The sequence below is a fragment of the Canis lupus genome, chromosome 16 (genome assembly GCF_003254725.2).
Source record: "Canis lupus dingo isolate Sandy chromosome 16, ASM325472v2, whole genome shotgun sequence".
Lineage (NCBI taxonomy): Eukaryota > Metazoa > Chordata > Mammalia > Carnivora > Canidae > Canis > Canis lupus.
In genome coordinates this window covers 6333220-6352549 of record NC_064258.1, presented here as the reverse complement: position 1 = coordinate 6352549, position 19330 = coordinate 6333220, and the positions used below count along the sequence as shown (strand labels likewise).

The following is a 19330-nucleotide window of genomic DNA, read 5'->3' as shown; positions in this document are numbered from 1 at the left end:
ATTGTGGCAGCAGCAGAGAACCTGACCTGAGGAAAGAATTCCAAGGTGGATCATTGCTGGGAAAATCTTACCTCAGGCAGCTGGCCTCCCTTCTCACCACACAGTTCCTGGAGTCACAATGACTTCAGTTTGGGTCTGGGCTCTGCTACTTCCTAGTGTTTGCAGGTTGTTGTTCCTTTCTGAACTTCAGTTTCTGTATCTGTAAAATGGGAATAGTATTAATAGTACCTCTCTCCTAGGATTATCGATCCCTGTAAGAAATGAGTAAGATTAAAACACAGTGTAAGCTCTCAGCAAATGATAGTTGTTAACGTTCTAAAGGGAAGGGATGTAAGGCTGAGAGGCCAGGAGTATAGAATGAGGCTATTCAGAGCAGGCCAGATGTGAAAAGGCCCAGGACTGGACTAGAGGTGCACAGAGGGTTTGGCTTTTTTAGAGAAGCAAAACCTAGTCCAATCCATAGCAGCTCATTATCCCAAGAGGTGTGGGGTGGGAGAGAGGGGAAGGAGGGCAAAGGAGGGGAGGCCAGGGTGCCCTGAAGTTTTTGGCTCTCACAGATCCTTCTGGCAACATCAGAAAGACATCTAGTATTCCAGGGCTGAACCCCCTGGTGATTTTGAACAAGGTAGGGCACTAGGTCAGGGGCCAGCAAACTTTCTGTCAAGAGCCATACACAATAAATATTTTAAGCTCTTGGGCCACATGCAGTCCCTGTCACAAGTCCTCAACTCTTCTGTTGTAAGCACAGGAGCCACCAGAAAACAACATGTACATGAACAGGCGTGGCTGAGCTCTAATAAAATTTTATTTACAGACATGGAAATGTCAATTTCATATCATTTTCACACATCATGAAATATCTTTTGATTTTTTTTCAACCATTTAAACATGTGAAAAGCCACCTTAGCATGTGGGCTCTACAAAAACAGGCAGTGGTGAGTCAGATTTGACCTCCAAGCCACAGTCGACAATCCCATCCTTGGTACTTTCTCCAGACCAAGGGGGCACCAAAAACCACCACCAAACCCCAGCTACCTAAACCAGAGACACTTGGCATGATAATTTTGCCATGATTTGAACATGACAACTTTCCAAATATCTCTGCCACTTTTAATTCCTCCAGCTTTGGTCCACCCCTTGGTGATCTCTACACCATAACCCTTTTATTTGATTTTTTTGTGTGTGTGTGAGAAACAAAAAATGAGTGCTCTAATCTCTCTCTCCTACCACAACCATGCTGTTAAGGACAGACACAGGGCCCCAAAGATACCACCGTGAAGCTACTCAGTCAGTAACAAGGAGTAAAAATCATTAAACAGATTCCTACAGGGTCCTCAGGAGCATTTGGAGGGCTATGTCTCTAGCTCTGAAATGATCACTCTCCTACAGACTCCCACTGTGAGACTGGACACAGGCTGAGGGTCCCTGGGTGGTGCTGACCCAGCAAGGCAATGTTGATATCTTTGTGTCCTTTTGGTTGTTTTTTTAGCCGATGATGGGAAATGTCTAGAGTTAGTGTGGCACATAGGGAAGAACCTAGACTTTCGTGTCAAAAATCTAGATTCAAGTCCTCACTCTTAGGTGATCTTTGGAAAGTCACCAACTCTGGTTTGGCCTCAGTTTCCCCATCTGGAAAACAGTGATGCTCATAATATCCACTTCACAGGGCTGTTCTGAGGTTCAAAGGAAATAATACATACATGTGTAACTAACTACAAGCCACCGTAAGAAGGTGAGCGTGTTTATTCATTCAATGAAAGTGTATTGAGAGGGCTGCTCACTGAAGGAGATGCTGAGCATTCAAAGGTTAATACAGCTAAACTGTCGATCTCCAAGGGCTCAGAAGGGAAAAGAACAATTCATTTAATTACACAGTGGGAAATACAATAGTGGAGGTCCATGTACCATGGGGTCAGGAACATACCTCAAACCACAAATGTTCAGTTAGTTAAAATTTTTCCAAAAAGAAAATTAAATGGGAGAACCTGAGTGGATCAGTCGGTTAAGTGGCCAATTCTTGATTTCAGTTCAGGTCTTGATCTCAGGGTCATGAGTTCAAGCCCTATGTTGGGGCCTGTGCTGGGCATGGAACCTATATATATAAATATATATAATACATATAATATATAATATACATGTAATAAATTTTAAAATAAAATGAAATTGTTGGGGCTCCAGAGTGGCATAGTTCCTTAAGCCTCCGACTCTTGGTTTCAGTTCAGTTCATGATCTTGGGGTCTTAAGATCGGACCCCATGTCAGGCTCCATGCTCAGCTTGGAGTTGGCTAGGGCCTCTCTCTCCCTCTCCCTGCACTCTCTCTCTCTCTCTCTCAAATAAATCTTTTTTTAAAAAATTAAAACTTAAAAAAAAAATTAAAACTTGTTCTGCTTTATTTCTTTCTGGGATAGAAAAAGGGGAACTCAGGACAGAACTCTTCCCTCTCAGTTTCCCTGGACCAGTTAGGAAAGATCAGGACTGAGAGAATATTCCACTGAGAATCTATAGAAATCACCACGACCAGAGGATGCAAAAGAGAAAAGAGTCCCAACACGTCCAGTCCTCCTTAAGGAAAGCTGCTGTTTGCATCCCCTGCCTAGAGCCCTCAGAGACTAATAGATAAATCTGTGTTTTATTCAAACCAGATGCTGAATAATAAATTATGGCTGGTGGCCCTGAGTGCAGCTGGGAACAACAGCGACAGAATGCTTAGCAGGGAGGGGGTGGCAATTTGATTCTTTGAAGACTGGAGACCTCATAGGATCCTAGTCTGGTTTCTTGTTCATCTTACTTCTCAATGGAATAGGACCTGACATTCACATTCTATTCATGAATGCACAGAGAAAAAATTGTTTGCCTTTGGACTCAAAGGCCCAGAAAAATGCCTTGAAAGACTCAGTCTAGCCCCCTTGGAGGTTGTGGTTGTGTTTAATACAGGGCCCATGGGCAGCCCAGGTGGCTCAGCGGTTTAGCACCACTTTCAGCCCGGGGTGTGATCCTGGAGACCTGGGATCGAGTCCCACGTCAGGCTCCTTGCATGGAGCCTGCTTCTTCCTCTGCCTGTGTCTCTGCCCTCCACCCCCTCTATCTCTCATGAATTAAAAAAAAATACAGAGCCCTGCAACCACTCTCCACCTCCTCCCAGCCACCACCTGCTCCCCAAGGAACAATTGCAAATCTACCTGGAGGACTCTACGGAGGCAGGGAAGAGGAGCTGGATTTTGTGTCTTTTGCTGGGGTTGGAAATAGGAGGAAACATGACTTCACTCCTATTTCCACCCACCCCCCCCCCCGCTTCCCTTGGGCTACCCCCAACTGCCTGCCCTCATAGTGCATGGATCCTGGATTCCCCACCCCACCTGAGCAGGTCCTGACAGGCAGTGGCATCAGGGAGGAGAATTGGGGGAAGCATGCATTTTCTCCGTACTTATGGAGTGTTGGAGATATCAACAGGAGTAGATTATGTCAAAGGTAAGCTCTGGCCATAGAGTGACTGAGGTACAAGAAAGGAAAGGCCATATAACTTTTCGGGTCTCTGGCTGAGGTGTGTCTGAGCAGGGCAATGCTCCTACCCAACTTTGGTGAATAAACCCAAAGTCCAAACTGCAAACCCGAGAGACTATACAGCCTGGGATCTCTGTGCTGTTGGATGCAGCCTTCTGACAAATAAAGACACCCCAATCATATTGGATCTTTCTAGTCCCTAAAATCCTTAGCCAAGGACTTCATTCACACTGCAGCATAGCCAATGCCAAATAGACTCAATTAATCAGTTAAATAAGATTAGCTATTAGGTTAAAATTACTTGCTCTGGAGTATATAAGTTTTCTATTTGTTTATGTTTTATATTTGTATTTTGATTATTCAGCCTCATGTGAAATTTATTTTAATATAGGAAAATATATAATATAAAAATTAAATACTTCAGGGGATTGCTTTAATCTTTTTATGAACTAGTCAAATTATTAAATGATAAAATGCCTTTGCCTTTGCAGTTTACCTTTTCATGAGTTACTCTAATTTCTAAATCTGTATTCTAACATCTGAAAGTATTAATGCAATTACATTTTTGGCACTGGTTAATTGTATGTGATGTAAGCTTTGAATTTGGTTTTCAAAGGCTGAGTAACTGAAGAATATATCTGGCAAGTCCTCATCTGAAGAGGTCATCCACAACATCCAACTCTACAGCCTGAGTCTCCACTCTCTTGGGTCCTCTATGGCCCGGGGCAACACAGACTACCACCTGTTTAAAAACTCTCCACCCCTGGCTTCTGTATCTGTTCAGCTGCCTGGTCTTTATCCTGTTTCCTTACCATCAAGTACTTTAATTAAACAAAGAACTCACTCACAATTTCCACACTCTATTTGTTGCTACCACTAAGGTGACCAACCACTGAGGTTTTAAAACCCAAAATCCTACATCTCAGAAAACCCTGTCTTGGGCAAACTGGAGCAGTTTGTCACCTGAGCACCACTCAAATAACTGAAGTTATATTCAGACTTCAAGTACTATCTTCCTTTTCTGTTTTTTTTTTTTTTTAAGGATTTTATTTATCCATTTGAGACACAGAAAGAGAGTATGAGCAGAGAGGAAAGGCAGAGTGAGAGGAAGAAGCAGACTCCCCCCCTAAGCAGGGAGCCTGACGCAGGGCTGGATCTCAGGACCCTGAGATCATGACCTGAGCCGAAGACAGACACTTAGCCATCTGAGCCACCCAGGCGCCCCTAGATTTCAAGTATTGCCTTTCAATGACAGCTGTGATATTCGCTCCAGTATCATTCCTTTAGGAGCAGACATTCACAGACTAGAATTTCTCACACAAAACACAAACACAAACGCTGGTGTACACGTGCATACTACTCCTTAAAATCCTCCACTACCTTCCATTATCTATAGACCTTCAGATGGGCATGCAAAGCCCTCCATACTGTGTCTCAGACTTACCTCTCCTGACAGATTTTGATGCTTTATAATAGTCACTGTACTGAATATAATCATTTGAAAAGTCTGATGGTTTGGATATGGATGTTTTCTTTTAATTATGGAAAACTATACATTCAGAAAAGCAGAGAAATAGAACAGTGATCCCTTATGTACCTCAGCCTCAACAACTATCAATTTTCTGCCATGATTGTCTATTGAAGGCTTCTGAGTAGTGTTATATGATTCAAATATTTCTATGAGCTTTAGCCTACAAAATTTTGTGCGTTCTAAATTTCCCCTAAATGTCATGTCCATTCTCAGTCTGTGATTTGATCCCCTTCAAATTAGCATAGGTGTGTGTTCTCTGAAATTTCTAATTCTATTTTGCCCTTTCAACAATCCTTAAGTACGTCCCACTGTATTTAGCTTAAGTTCCTTGAGAAGTGGTTCTGCTTGTTTTTCCTAACTCATTTCTTTGGCCATTTTTTAAAAAGTAATCTCTGTGCCCAAGTGTAGCTCAAACTCAGGACCCAAAAATTAAGAATTGCATGCTCAGGCACCTGGGTGGCTCAGTGGTTGAGCATCTGCCTTCAGCTCAGGTCGTGATCCCAGGGTCCTGGGATCGAGGCCCACATCAGGCTCCCCGTAGGGAGCCTGCTTCTCCCTCTGCCTGTGTCTCTGCCTCTCTCTCTGTGTCTCTCATGCATAAATAAATAAAATCTTTAAAAAAAAAAAAAGTGTTGCATGCTTTATCAAGTGAGCCAGGTACCCCTCTTGGGCCATGTTTGTTTATTTTTTTTAAGTATTTTTTTTTTTTTTAATGATAGGCACACAGTGAGAGAGAGAGAGGCAGAGACACAGGCAGAGGGAGAAGCAGGCTCCATGCACCGGGAGCCCAACGTGGGATTTGATCCCGGGTCTCCAGGATCGCGCCCTGGGCCAAAGGCAGACGCCAAACCGCTGCGCCACCCAGGGATCCCTTGGGCCATGTTTAATGTGTGATTTGCAACACACACTGTACAATAGTTTTGTCTTCTTTCCTCATAGAGCTATTGAGCAACCCTACACTACTCTTCAGTAAGTCTTCATTTTAAAGAGTTCTACATTAGTCATAAAATATCTGTTTGTTTTAAAACCAATAAAATCAAGAAGAAAAGTCCTAAGATCTCTTTATCCATTCCCCCCCACCCCCCAAAAAAACAGGTTTTACTTACTTTCCAAATCTCTTGTCCAACTTTCCTGAAGAAAGCCTAGGGTCATGTCTGAATTCTCAGTCCTCCTTAACCAGTGTATGCTGGCAAACCAGTTCTCTGGGAATGAGTGTGGAGGAGAGAGAAAGGAGAGAGAGAGAGGAAGAAAGCAAGCAAGCAAGTAGGCCTGATGAGTAGAATATTCTGATTTTCATTGTATAAATACTCCCCCTGTGATGGAACTTGCATTACCATCACGACGTCATTAAATGGAAGTTGGGAAGAGATGCACACCCCGTCTGTGCTCTCTATCTGGTAGCCGACTCCAGGACATCACTCAATTTCCTCAGGTCAAAATAACAGAAAGGCTGAACATACCAATGCTATAGCCACATGGTCTAGATTTCAACATAGTACTAGCTCTGTGACCTTGGGCAAGTTGCTTAACTCCTCTGAGGCTCAATTTCCTCACCTTTACAATAGTGGTAATAAACACTTCTGTCTCATGGGTTTTGCTGTAATGTGCACAACTCTTACAATAGCTCCTAACATCCTGTAGGCGCTCACGTATTTCCTGTTATTACCCAGGAAAGAAGATCAAATGGTGCCGCATGGAGTTACTGCCACTAGATGGCATCCTCCTCATTCTTGTAGCGCGATTTGTTCTAACAGAGGTATTTGCAACGGGACAGTCAAGGAGTCCCTAACAAGATCAGATGAATTAACTAACAAGACTTCCCCCTCTCTCATCTCCTGGCTTAAGTTTCATATTTTCCTTTAAAACGTCCATTAGGAACCCAGCTATTGATGCTTATGACCCTTGCTGCCACTTCTAAAGCTCAATGCAGAAGCTATTTTCAATAAAAAATGCCTAATCTTGGGGATCCCTGGGTGGCTCAGCAGTTTAGCGCCTGCCTTTGGCCCAGGGCACGATCCTGGAGTCCCGGGATCGAGTCCCGCGTCAGCCTCCTGGCATGGAGCCTGTTTCTCCCTCTGCCTGTGTCTCTGCCTCTCTCTCTCTCTCTCTCTCTATCATGAATAAATAAAATCTTTTTTTAAAAAATGCCTAATCTTACTTAGTCATTATAGGAATCAAAACAAAAGCCACAGTTGTCCTTGTTACATAAGGGGTCAACTCTGATCTTTGCTCTCCTCAGCTATCTCCTCTCACTCAAAGGAAGACAGTACGGCTTCAAATGTGACATCCATTATCGTCACATTGTTTCCTGCCCAGTCACTCTGAAAGGGGACATAAATCAGTCAAACAATAGTTCAGTTCTATAAATATTTACTGAGCTACTGAATATGTGAGCTACTGTACCAGATAATAACGATATAAGGGTAAATAACTATACAGAAGGAAAGAATTGGCCTATCAACAAATCTAGATCTTTCCAGAAATCAAATATTAATTTTTTTATGAACTCAGCAACTTAGTTAAAACTTACATAGAAGAATAAAGGTCCTTGAATAATTAATCTCTGCCAGATACTAAAGCATACTGCTAAGTTATTGTTAAACTAATATAATGGGCAAATGAGCATAAAATACACTCATTTATACATGGAAACTTAAGATATGATAAAAAGTGAACCATATGTGAATGGGCAAAAGATAATTTATTAAAAATTAATGGTGGGGGCACCAGCTGGCTCAGGTCAGTGTGAGGCATGCACTCTTGATCTCCGGGTTGTGGGTTCAAGCCCCATGTTGGGTGTAGAGACCAGTTAAAAAAATAAAATCTTTTAAAAAATAAAGTTAATAAGTACTAGGAATGAGGCTCACTGTTTGAAGAAAAATAAAGTTGGATCTTTTCCTCTTACTTTATACAAAGGAAAATCCAAATGGATAAAAGATCCAAATGTGAATGGTAAGATGATAAAGTTAAGAAAATACAGAATTTTGTCACTATATGATAGAGAATGGCTTATTAAATAAGATCCCAGAAGCTCAAAACCTAATTAGATTTCCATTCAGTGAAAGGTAGGGATGACAGTCAGGGAGAAGGCATTTACAACATCCAGAAGCCACAGGAGACCACTAAGAAGAGTGTACAAGGAAAACTGACGTACACACATGTACACATATAAATACAAACAGAGGAAGCTCGAGTGGCCAACAGAGGGAAGAGGTGCACATTCCCACTTATAACCAGAAATATGCAAATTAAGTAAGAGTGGCGCCTGGGTGGCTCAGTCCATTAAGCTTCTGACTCTTGATTTCAACTCAGGTCATGATCTCAGGGTTGAGCCCTAAGTCGGGCTCCATGGAATATGTTTGAAGATTCCCTCTCTCCCTCTCCATCTGTCCCTACATACCCCCTATCCTGGCACACACACACTCATATACACTTTGTCTCTCTCAAAAAAAAATTTTTTTAACGGAAAATGATAAGATACTATTTCACATTCATCAGAATAGCCAAAAATTACCAAGCGTTGGCAAGAATGTGAAGGAAAACCCTGGTGCTGCTGGCAGGAGTGATAAATTGTATCACCATTCTGGAGAACCATTTGTCAATATTGGTGAAATAAAATATTCACATACGCTTTGAGATAGATCCACTCACTCCTGCGTACATCACCAAGAGAAACTCTAGCACAGGTTATTAAGGAGACACAGATAAGATGTTCCTTGGAGCACTGTTTGCAGAGGTAGCAAGTCGAAGGCATACCAAACAAGGAGAATGGGTCACTGAGGTGTGGTGGATGCCCAGGGCAGAAGAGCATGCAGCAGTCAGATATAGCACATTAGAAGTCAAAACAGCCCTGTGGATATTTTCAAGAGAAAATATAAGCAGAACAACAACAAAAGAAACATGACAAGATCCACAGCCCAGCACCACTTGTGTATATGAAAAACATCTCGCATGTGAAACAGCAGGTCTGAGGAGGTGATATTCATGTCCACAGACGTCATCCACCACAACAGCACATGTATCCGAGAGAGCACACAATGTAGTAAGTTAAGAATATGGCTGCTAGAGCCAGACCACTTGGGTTCAAATCCTGACTCTGCTGCTCACTGGCTCTGTTGCCTTGGGCAAGTCCCTTAACCTCTCACTTTCTTCGTTGGAAAAACAAGAGATAATAATAGCAAGTACTCTATGTGGTTGTGAGGATTAGCTGAGTTAATATAAGTGCTTAAACAATGCCTGTCAGTGCTCCCTAAGTGTCACTGTTGCTATTACTATCCATAATATGAGCAGGGGAACTAGAAGAGAAAAATAAAACTTAAAAATCTATGGTGAGAGGTGCCTGGGTGGCTCAGTCGGTTAAGTAGCTGACTCTTGGTTTTGGCTCAGATTGTGATCTCAGAGTCGTGGGATGGAGCCCTTGCATCCGGCTCTGGGCTCAGTGTGGAATCTGCTCCAGATTCTCTCTCCCTCCAGCTTGGGCTGTCCCCCCCCACCACCACCTTAAATAAATAAATAAAATCAGAAAAAAGTAACAAAACAAAAAGCTAGGGTGGAAACTTCTATGTATGATAATAGTGAGCTATGTATTGAAGGGAATGTTTAATTCAACTCTCTCTGTACCTGAGGTTAAAACACACACACAGCCCTCTCTCCTTACACAAGCTTACAATACAGTGAAGATTGGAGGTATCAATCTACTGCGATAAGGGCCACGGTAAGAGAAAGCATGGGGTAGCACAAGAACCCAGAAGAGAGGTTAGCTGGCAAGTTCACAAAGGGATTCTGGAGGATAGGAGTGTTGGGAGGCAGGATAATTTAGAGTTTAAGATTTGGGACCTGAGGGGCACCTGGGTGGCTCAGTCAATTAAGCATCCAACTCTTGATTTTGGTTTAGGTCCGAGCTCAGTGGGGAGTCTGCTCAAGATTCTCTCTCTCTCCCTCTGCAACCACCCCCAACTCCCCCCTCTAAAAATAAATAAATAAATAAATAAATCCTTAAAAAAATTTTTGACACCTGATCACAGTTGTGCCTTTTATTATTGTGCGTGATTTTTGATAAGTTACATTCCCAGAGTAATTACAGTTGGAAAACACCCAGGCCCTAAGAATATATTACTAGAACTCAAAAACCCCGGCAAAACCTCTCCATTATCTCGGCTATGACTATGTAGTTCCTATCTCTTTAAGAACAATCCCCCACCTGAAAACGTATCTGCTCATTGATTTATTTAGAATTAGTTGTAGAGCAAGCTGTTTCCTTTTTGTAATCTTCAGCAAAGGAAGGATGCTAAGGGAACTGATCACATAAGAACTTGGAAGCAGAAGCGGATGATGATGAGGCTGGCTCTTAAAATCAGGAGGAGATAGGGGCGCCTGGATGGCTCAGTCTGTTAATTGTGAAACTCCTGCTTTCAGCTCAGATCAATGATGTCAGGGTCAGTGCTTAGCTGGGAGGTTGCTTCTCTCATGCTCCCCCCCTCTCTCTGCCCATCCCTCCTGCTCCTGCTCTCTTTCTCTCTCTAAAATAAATAAATAGGGCAGCCCAGATGGCTCAACAGTTTAACTCCACCTTAAGCCCAGGGCCTGATCCTGGAGTCCCGGGATCGAGTCCCACGTCAGGCTCCTTTCATGTAGCCTGCTTCTCCCTCTGCCTGTGTCTCTGCCTCTCTCTCTGTGTCTCTCATGAATAAATAAATGAAATCTTAAAAAATAAATAAATAAATAAATAAATAAATAAATAAATAAATAAATAAATAAATAAATCTTTAAAAAAAATCATTAGTTGGTAATTACCTGTAAGAGCCAGAGGGTCTTTTGAGCGACTGACTGATACTTTTGAGTATCAGCCCACAAACTATTATTGGCAAGTGCACTGCAGGGTGACAGCTGCATTAAAAGGAAATCCAGCAGGCACACACTGATTCAGTAGCTAGAATGTCATTTTGCCATAAGACGGTGGTTCTTGGTCCAGAAAAGGGGACTTGGTCACTGGAGAGTTTACAAATCCCAAATGCAAAACATTTGCTAGGTTTGTTCATTTTTCTCACAGAAGAAACACAAAAATAAAAATACTTGAGCAGCCTGAAATCTGCTTAAGGAATGACCTTGAAAGTAAAGAAGAAAAAGGACATCACACACATTCCTTCAGGCACAGTTCCCATGGACAGAGCTGAACAACATGTTCTCCAGCAGTTTGAAACCAAAATCAGGTAAAGGAAAACAGACAAGTTCCATTTTTTGAAATTGAGAACAATCTCCAATGCAGGAAGTGGCCACCAAAGTCTAGTGTCAAGGTCACAAAGATGACTTCAGACCACACAAGTTCAATTATCACCCCCACCCCTAACAGGGGTGAATCACTCCATAGCTTGGTTTCCCCATCAACAGAATGGGAATCAGCATGAAAATAGTTGAACAGACACTGGGGAGTACAGGTTCAGTTTCTTAAAAAGTTAAATGTACCATTAGGCCCAGAAATTCCATCGCAGCTATCTACCCAAGAGAAATGAAAACATATGTCCATACCAAGACTTGTCTGCAAATATTCATAGCAGCACTGTTCATAATGGCCAACAATTGGCAATACCCCAAATGCCCATCAACTGGTGAAAAGATAAACAAAATGTGGTACTGTACATGTGTGAAATGCTACCCAGCAATAAAAAGTAAAAAAAACCAAACTACTGATACCTGCTACAACATGGATGGACCTCAAAAACATATAAACTGAATGAAGCCAGATGCAAAAAAAAACTATATATGATTCCATTTACATGAAATGTCCAGAAAAGGCAAATCTATGGAGAAAGACAGCAGACAGCAGATCAGTGGTTTCCTGGGACTAGGAGTGGTTGTGGCATCAGCTGCAAACTGGTCCAAGGGACTTTTTGAGGTAACGGAAATATTCCAAGAAGGATTTTGGTGATGATTGCACAAATCTATAAATATAAATCATTGGAATGGTATACTTACAATAGGCAAATCTCATCTATGTAAATTATACCTCAACAAAGCTGTTAAAAAATAGCACCTACCTTTGTAGGGTTGTTACAATGATAAAATGAGTTCATTTTTTCAATCTATTCATTTATTTTAGAAAGAGAGAACGAGAACATGAGCGGGAGGGGCATAGGGAGAAGGAGGGAGAATCTCAAGCGAACTCTGGGCGGGCTGATAGTGAAGCAGGAGGTGGGTCTTTATCTTACAGCCCTGAGATCACCACCTGAGCCTGAGCCGAAACCAAGAGTTAGACACTTAACAGACTGAGCCAACACCCAGGTGCCCCGAAATGAGTTAATTTTAATAAAGCACTTATAATGGTATCTGACATGTAGCAAGCAATGTGTGCTCTACATGTATTTGCTAAATAGTATAAATGACTTTTTGTGGTTATGTGATGCATCACATGAGTAAATTACTGACAGTAGTTACATGATTTCCTACAGCACAGAAGGCACGACATCTGAGTAGTTAAGCAAGAAGATTACTGCTCTTCTATAAAATAGGTTTTAAGAATCGGGGGCAAGGAGACACCCGAGTGACTCAGTGGTTGAGCCTCTGCCTTTGGCCCGGGTTGTGATCCTGGGGTCCTGGGATTGAGTCTTGCTCACTCTCTCTCAAACAAATAAATAAATGAATCTTTTTTAAAAGTTTAAATAAAAATCATACTTAGCTTGAAGTCCCTCAAGTAGAGACTTTGAAACTTGTCACATGACCTGGCTTCTACCACCACCTCCTCAGGCCACTGCCTTCTTTGCCCAAAAGAACTTCTCTCAGTTCCTTGAGACTCTGGACAGCTTTCTTTTCTATGTGTTACTGGCTCTGGGTGTAAATCTACCTACCTTCCCTCTCCAGTCTAACACCTACCTAACCTCTCCCTGCCTTTCAAGTCTTCATTTAGGGTCACTTTTTTCTAGGAATTTGTTTGGTTCTTTCTTGTTGCCCCAACGCCCCCCACTTCACACACACACACACACACACACACACACACACACACACAATTTTAACTGAACCAACTTTATGTCTTTTGATTCTCACATCAAAAGATAAATGCTGTTCATACCCATCCCCAGGCACTCACAATAGTATGTGGGGCACAAGAGGCCCCCAAGAAACACTAGTGCAATGATTCTTAGCCTGGGGTGATTCTGATCCTGCAGACATCACCTCAGGAAGTCCTCTCATGCCAATTTTCAATCACTTCCCACTCCCACTCCCAGCTGCAGAAGAAACCACTGATCTGCTGTTTTCTCTGAAAATGTCATACAAATGGAAATGTACATTATGGAGTTCTTTGCATCTGTTTTCATTCACTTAGCATAATATTTTATTATCACAACTAGGATTGGGGGTACTCCTGGTACCTCGTGGGTAGAGACCAGGGAGCTGCTAAACATCCTATAAGGCACAGGACATCCCCCCACACAAGAATTATCCACTCCAATATGTTAACAGTGCTGAGGCTGACAACTCCTACACTCGTGGAATGAAAAGTGTAAAGTAATGAGTAAACAGATCATGTTTTTAGACCTGAAATTAAGGATTGCTCCCAGTGCCCTTTGAAAATCTCAATAAAGTCTCTAAAAAATGCAATATCCCTTTCTCTCCAAAATGCGAAATTTGTTTCTTGAGTACTATTTTCAAAGAACTCCTTAGGATGCGAGAACCATCAGAATTATTATTATATCAGGGGCACTGTGGTGCTTTGCACAGATCCCCTTCAGACATGACCTCCAGCTCATGGAGTGCTGCCAGCAGACAGCCCTCAGCTGAAGAGACGCTTCAGCCCAGTCAGGCCACCTTCCCAGGACAGCCCAGATCCTGTGACTGACATGTGAGGGGCTGTAAAGGCCCAGTCAGCTCACCCAAGCTTCACAAGTCCTTGTGGGGTTGACTGAGAATCAAGCATGAAGCCCAGTGCCTCCCTCAGCCTTGCTCCTCCCCTTCCACAGGAGGCAGCCATAACATCAATCCCTGCTCCGTAAATAAATCAATTCTCTCTCTAGTCTCCAGGAGACTGTGTTCCTATGACACCAGGAAACAATGGCTCCAGCTTCTAAAATGGATTTTGGAATACACATTTTTTAATATATATGTGCCAGGGCGGCTCAGTTGCTTGGGCGTCTGCCTTTGCCTCAGGTCAGGTCAGGATCTCCAGGTCCTGGGATTGAGCCCATCTGGGTCCTTGCTCAGTAGGGAGTCTGCTTCTCCTTCTCCCTCTGCTGCTCCCCCTGCTTGTGCACTCGCTCACTCTTTCTTTTTTCTTAATTTTTTTTTTAAGATTTATTTATGAGAGACATAGAGAGAGAGGCAGAGACACAGGCAGAGGGAGAAGCAGGTTCCATGCAGGGAGCCCGATGTGGGACTTGATCCTGGGACTCCAAGATCATGCCCTGGGCCAAAGGAAGGCTGTAAACCGCTGAGCCACCCAGGGATCCCCACACTCACTCTTTCTAATAAATAAATAAAATCTATTTTAGAAAGGGTTTTCAATGTATAAAGAAATATGCAAACTAATATCTAGTGACAGAAAGATTACTGCAGACTCATGTCTAGTGACAAAAGGCCTTTCTTTCAGTGGTTGTTTTGGGAACAGAGGGCAGAGTTCACCAACTGTCTCAGGGAAACTTGCAGCTACGTTCACTGTCTTGATCATGGTGATGGTTGCACAGGTGCATACCTATGTCAAAACTTTATTTATTTATTTATTTATTTATTTATTTATTTATTTATTTATTTTTTATTTATTTATAGTATACTTTAAATATTTGCAGTTTATTGTATGTCAGTTACACTTCAACAAAGCTCTTCCATAAAGAAAGAAAAAAGAAATTGTCAAAGCCTTAAAGAGTGTCTAAGAAATAAAGAAAAACTGTATAATCCCTACTAGAATTATTTTCATTTTCTTTAGTTTTGATCCATATGTTTACGTGTCTTATAAGGGTATAATGACAGCACATACTTGCTGTTCTCAGTGTGCAATGTTGTCACACTGGTATGTCCTGATGAACTGTGAGATGTTCAGCTAAATAAGTTATTATTTATATATCAAGTATGCCAGTTTGCCAAGGTTGATCTCTTCTAATAAAGCATAGTGTTTCCAAGATTAGAAGCATAATAATATCAACCTCACTCTCTTGCACTTAGGCATGATTTATTCAGGGGAAAAGCTAGCACACAGGGTTTCACACAGCCCTTGGTAAATCCTTAGGAAAATGTCAGGCCTTAAGAACCCAGATGTTCATCTCAGTTGCATCTTGGCAAATATTGTACCTTAAAACTGTGTCACATGTGTTGCTACGTGCCATTTCACAACTGACATTTTCCTTAAAGCAAAGTAAAATACACAAATGGTAATAAATCAGATAAACCAGTCTCCTTGGAATCCCCTTCCCTGTTCTGCTAGTACAAGTTCCCAAAGGCATTTTCCTACCTTTCTTACTTTTTCTTCCTTCCTGCCTGCCTTTCTTCCTGGGTAGATAAGATACTCAAATGGGTCAAAAATCAAAGTGTTAAATGTTACATCCAACAAAAACTATCTACCTTGCCCTCTCCCAGTCCACTGGCTTCCCTCCCCAAGAGCAACAAGTTTCACCAGTTTTTTTTGTCTCTCCATCCAGCTGATATCAGTATGCACATATGTGTATCTGTATACCACATACTTGGAAAGTATTGCAACCGTTAAAAACCACACACTTGGAAAGTACTGCAACCCTTAAAAAAAGACAGCAAATAACATGTACTGTTTTATATCTTGCCTTTCACTTATTAATATATACGGTATCATGGAATATTAATATTTAAAGAGCTTCTAAAGTTGAAAAATAGGGGATCCCTAGATGGCTCAGCAGTCTAGTGCCTGCCTTTGGCCCAGGGCGTGGTCCTGGAGTCCCGGGATCGAGTCCCACATTGGGCTCCCTGCGTGGAACCTGCTTCTCCCTCTGCCTATGTCTCTGCCTATGTCTCTCTCTCTCTCTCTCTCTCTCTGTGTCTCTCATGAATAAATAAATAAAATCTTTTTAAAAAATAAAGTTGAAAAATATTATAAATATTGGTGAATTGAATTAGCTTCACATCAATGAACATTTAGGTAGTTTCCAATCTTTTGCTATTATAAACAATGTAATAAATAACCCTATAGCACATCATATTGCATTAGGCAAACATGTTTATAATATAAATTCCTAAAAATGGAATTGCTAGGTCAAAGGGTATATTTGTAAAACAGAAAGATATTGCTAACCTGCTCTTCTTGTTAGAGGCTGTACCAATTTATACTCCCACCAGTTACATAAGACAATGATTTTCTACAAATTCCTGCCAAACGTCCTGAGTCATCAAACTTTTTGATCTCTGCCAATTTGATATATAAAAAGATATCATAGTGTAATCCTGACTCACGGTTTTTATAAGTATATACAAGCATAATTTTTTATGTTTCATATGTCCATTTCTGTGTATGTTCTGTTCATATCGTTGGCCCATTTCTCCACTGGGCTTCTTTTACTTTATTGATTTTGTAGCTCTTTCTACACTAGGTTAATTAGCTTTCTGACTGTAAAATGAACTCAAATATTTTTCCCAGTTATTTTCTGACTTACTGGAGTTTGCCAAAATTTTTAAATTTTATGTATTTGAATGTATAAACCTTATTTTAAGGTTTCTGCATTTAGTATCACAGCTAACAAAGTGGCCTCTATTCCCAGATTTTATTTTTTAAGATTTTATCTATTTATTTGGGAGAGTGACAGAGGGAGCAGAAGCAGGGGGAGGGGCAGAAGGAGAGAGACAAGCAGACTCTCTGCTGAGCAGGGAGCCCAATGCTGCTTGATCCCAAGACTCTGAGATAATGACCTGAGCTGAAATCAGACCCATAATCGACTGAGCTACCCAGGTACTCCTTCTACTCCCAGATTAAAAAAAATATATATATTTTCCCGTAAGTTCCTTGGGTATTTTAGTGGTTTCTTTCTTCAACATAAAATATTTGATCGGGCTAGACACATTCCTTGTGTAAGGTGTTACATATGGGTCCAGTTACATTTTGTTTAAACCTCCCAGTTGTCCCAAAGCCATTTATCCAGCAATCCATATTTTACTTATTTGGAAAGGCAATTTACTTAAAATATTTGTAGTTCCCAATATTTAACGCCAAATTACATGACCAAAGCTCCAGGGAGGTTTCAAATATAGACATATCACTGACCATGAAAGATGAGGATTTGGCTTAGATATCCCACCCTGTCTCCACGCCTTCCAAAGTTTGATAACCACATCATATTTAGTTCCTTTACTAGTTATTTTTGCTACTATAAATAATTGGCTTATGTCATTATTTCTTGTGCCAACAACTCTAGTCAGTAGCTAGACATTCCTCTCAGCATATATAAAGAAATGTACATATTTTTTGTTGTTCTCACTTAGTATTACCCACAGGCCTAATCTAAATAATAATAATAGTGTAAGAAGGCAGGATGTAGAGACTCAGATCAACATTTTACCACGCTATGATTCTTAAAATCCATCAGCCCATACAGTATAAACAAATGATTAAATGAATAAATACAAACATAAATACATAAATGGAACAATTCTCCTTTCAAAATTTCAATTAATAAATGTAGAAGAAACAAGAGAAATAGAAAAACATCATTAGAACACCACAGTAATCATTGCTGCAGGCAAATTCTACCAATGAGTGATAAAATTGGTAGGCGAAAGTTTAAGAAGAAACAGGAAATTTTATAGCTTCAAAGTATCTCCCTCAGAATGCATCTAGGTTACCATAGTGGTTTCCACATATATCCACAAATTCTTTGATGTCTTTCCCTCCAAGAGATGTGTTTAAATCTACTCAACCAGTATCCCCACCTCCAGACTGGGCTGCACTTAATGACTCGTTCCAAAGAACAGAGGATGAAAAGGGGGAAACGATTTTTAGAGAGAACTTGACAGTTTTTTCCACTTTGCCCAAATGGTCAAAGTTAACATCATGAGTAACAAGTCATGCTAGGATCAGGAACCCCCGATACAATTCAAGCAGAAAGGTGTACTTTCAAAAAATCCAAATCCCAGCGTAGACAAGAAAAAACATCAAACCCAAGTTGAGGGACATTCTACAAAATATCTGACCAATACTTCTCAAAAGTGTCAAGGTCAAGAAACAAAATAAAAAGTCAAGAAATTTACACAGATAGGAGGAGACTAAAGAGACAAGAGAACTAAATGCTAAGCGGTACTCTGGAATGAATCCTGGAACCGAAAAAAGGACAATAGTGGAAAAACTGGTGAAATCTGAACAAAGCCCATCATCCAGTTAATAGTAATGCACCGATGTTAATTTCTTAGTGTTGATCATTATACCATGGTTATATAAGGTGTCCACAACTGGGAAAGCTGGATGAGAGGTATGTAGAAACTTGCTTTACTATCTTTACAACTCTTCTGTAAGTTTACAATTATTCCTAAATATTAAGGTTTTTAAAAATAAGTGATGACTTACTTTTAAAATATTATTATGGGGGCTAAATTGCTCTTGGATACTTTTAAATTAATATTACTAGAGAAATGCGTAATTTTTCAGTTTCAGTTATTGCAAAGCAATTAGTTCAATTTGCAAGTGGGTGAAAACAGCAGCCTCCTTTCATTTCATACTTCTATGTAAATGTTGATACTGTCTTTCTATTCTGTTGGCTTAGGGTTGTTTTTCTAATGAATACAAATGAGGAGTGGAATCTTTACGATGTGTTTTCCAATTCATAAAATTAGTAACATAATTTTAATAAAATTCAATGGAACTTTAAAAAATCATTTCCTTGCGGTATATATAATCCCGATGTAAGGCGATAGGACCTAGCTACAAACAGAAAAATGGAACACACCATTCCCCAGGATCCTTCCTTATCGTGGCCCGGGAGGGCTCCTCTCCTGCACTCACTCTCCGAGTAGGTACTGATTGTCCAACATGTTCCAGACTAAGCTCTGATGGGGGGTGGGGGGGTGTGGAGTGTAACTTGGACACTTCTTACTCTGCTCCGGCCCTAGAAAGTTCCTGCAACCGCCAAGTCACGCTAATAACTCACATCGATCAGCTACACAAGCCACTGTCACAAGGCTCTAGGCCGTGCGACCTAGGGGTTACCACCACGTAGGCCCACTCTTAAGCGAGAAGAGGAAGCAACCGAGGCCCGCGAGGCCGGCCCACGGAGCACAGCTGCGGGCGAGGCGGGAGGGAGACGGCGCTCGGGGCCCGGGGACGCTCCGAGGCCCCCGGCCCCCTCCGGCCCGCCGCGGCCTTT

At 41.3% G+C, this 19330-nt stretch overlaps 1 protein-coding gene across 43 annotated transcripts in view; it reads right to left on the bottom strand.

Moving 5' to 3' along the window:
• KEL (Kell metallo-endopeptidase (Kell blood group)) overlaps nucleotides 1-19330 on the bottom strand; it is a 311760-nt gene that overhangs the window by 272730 nt on the left and 19700 nt on the right. For 32 of the 43 annotated variants that reach the window (XR_007402597.1, XR_007402598.1, XM_049094736.1 and 29 more), the window contains 2 exons: nucleotides 6140-6235; nucleotides 72-199 (listed from right to left, as the gene is read on the bottom strand). The gene's annotated coding sequence lies outside the window, so the exon portion shown is untranslated. The other 11 variants (XM_049094747.1, XM_049094734.1, XM_049094756.1 and 8 more) reach the window with 7 other exon arrangements.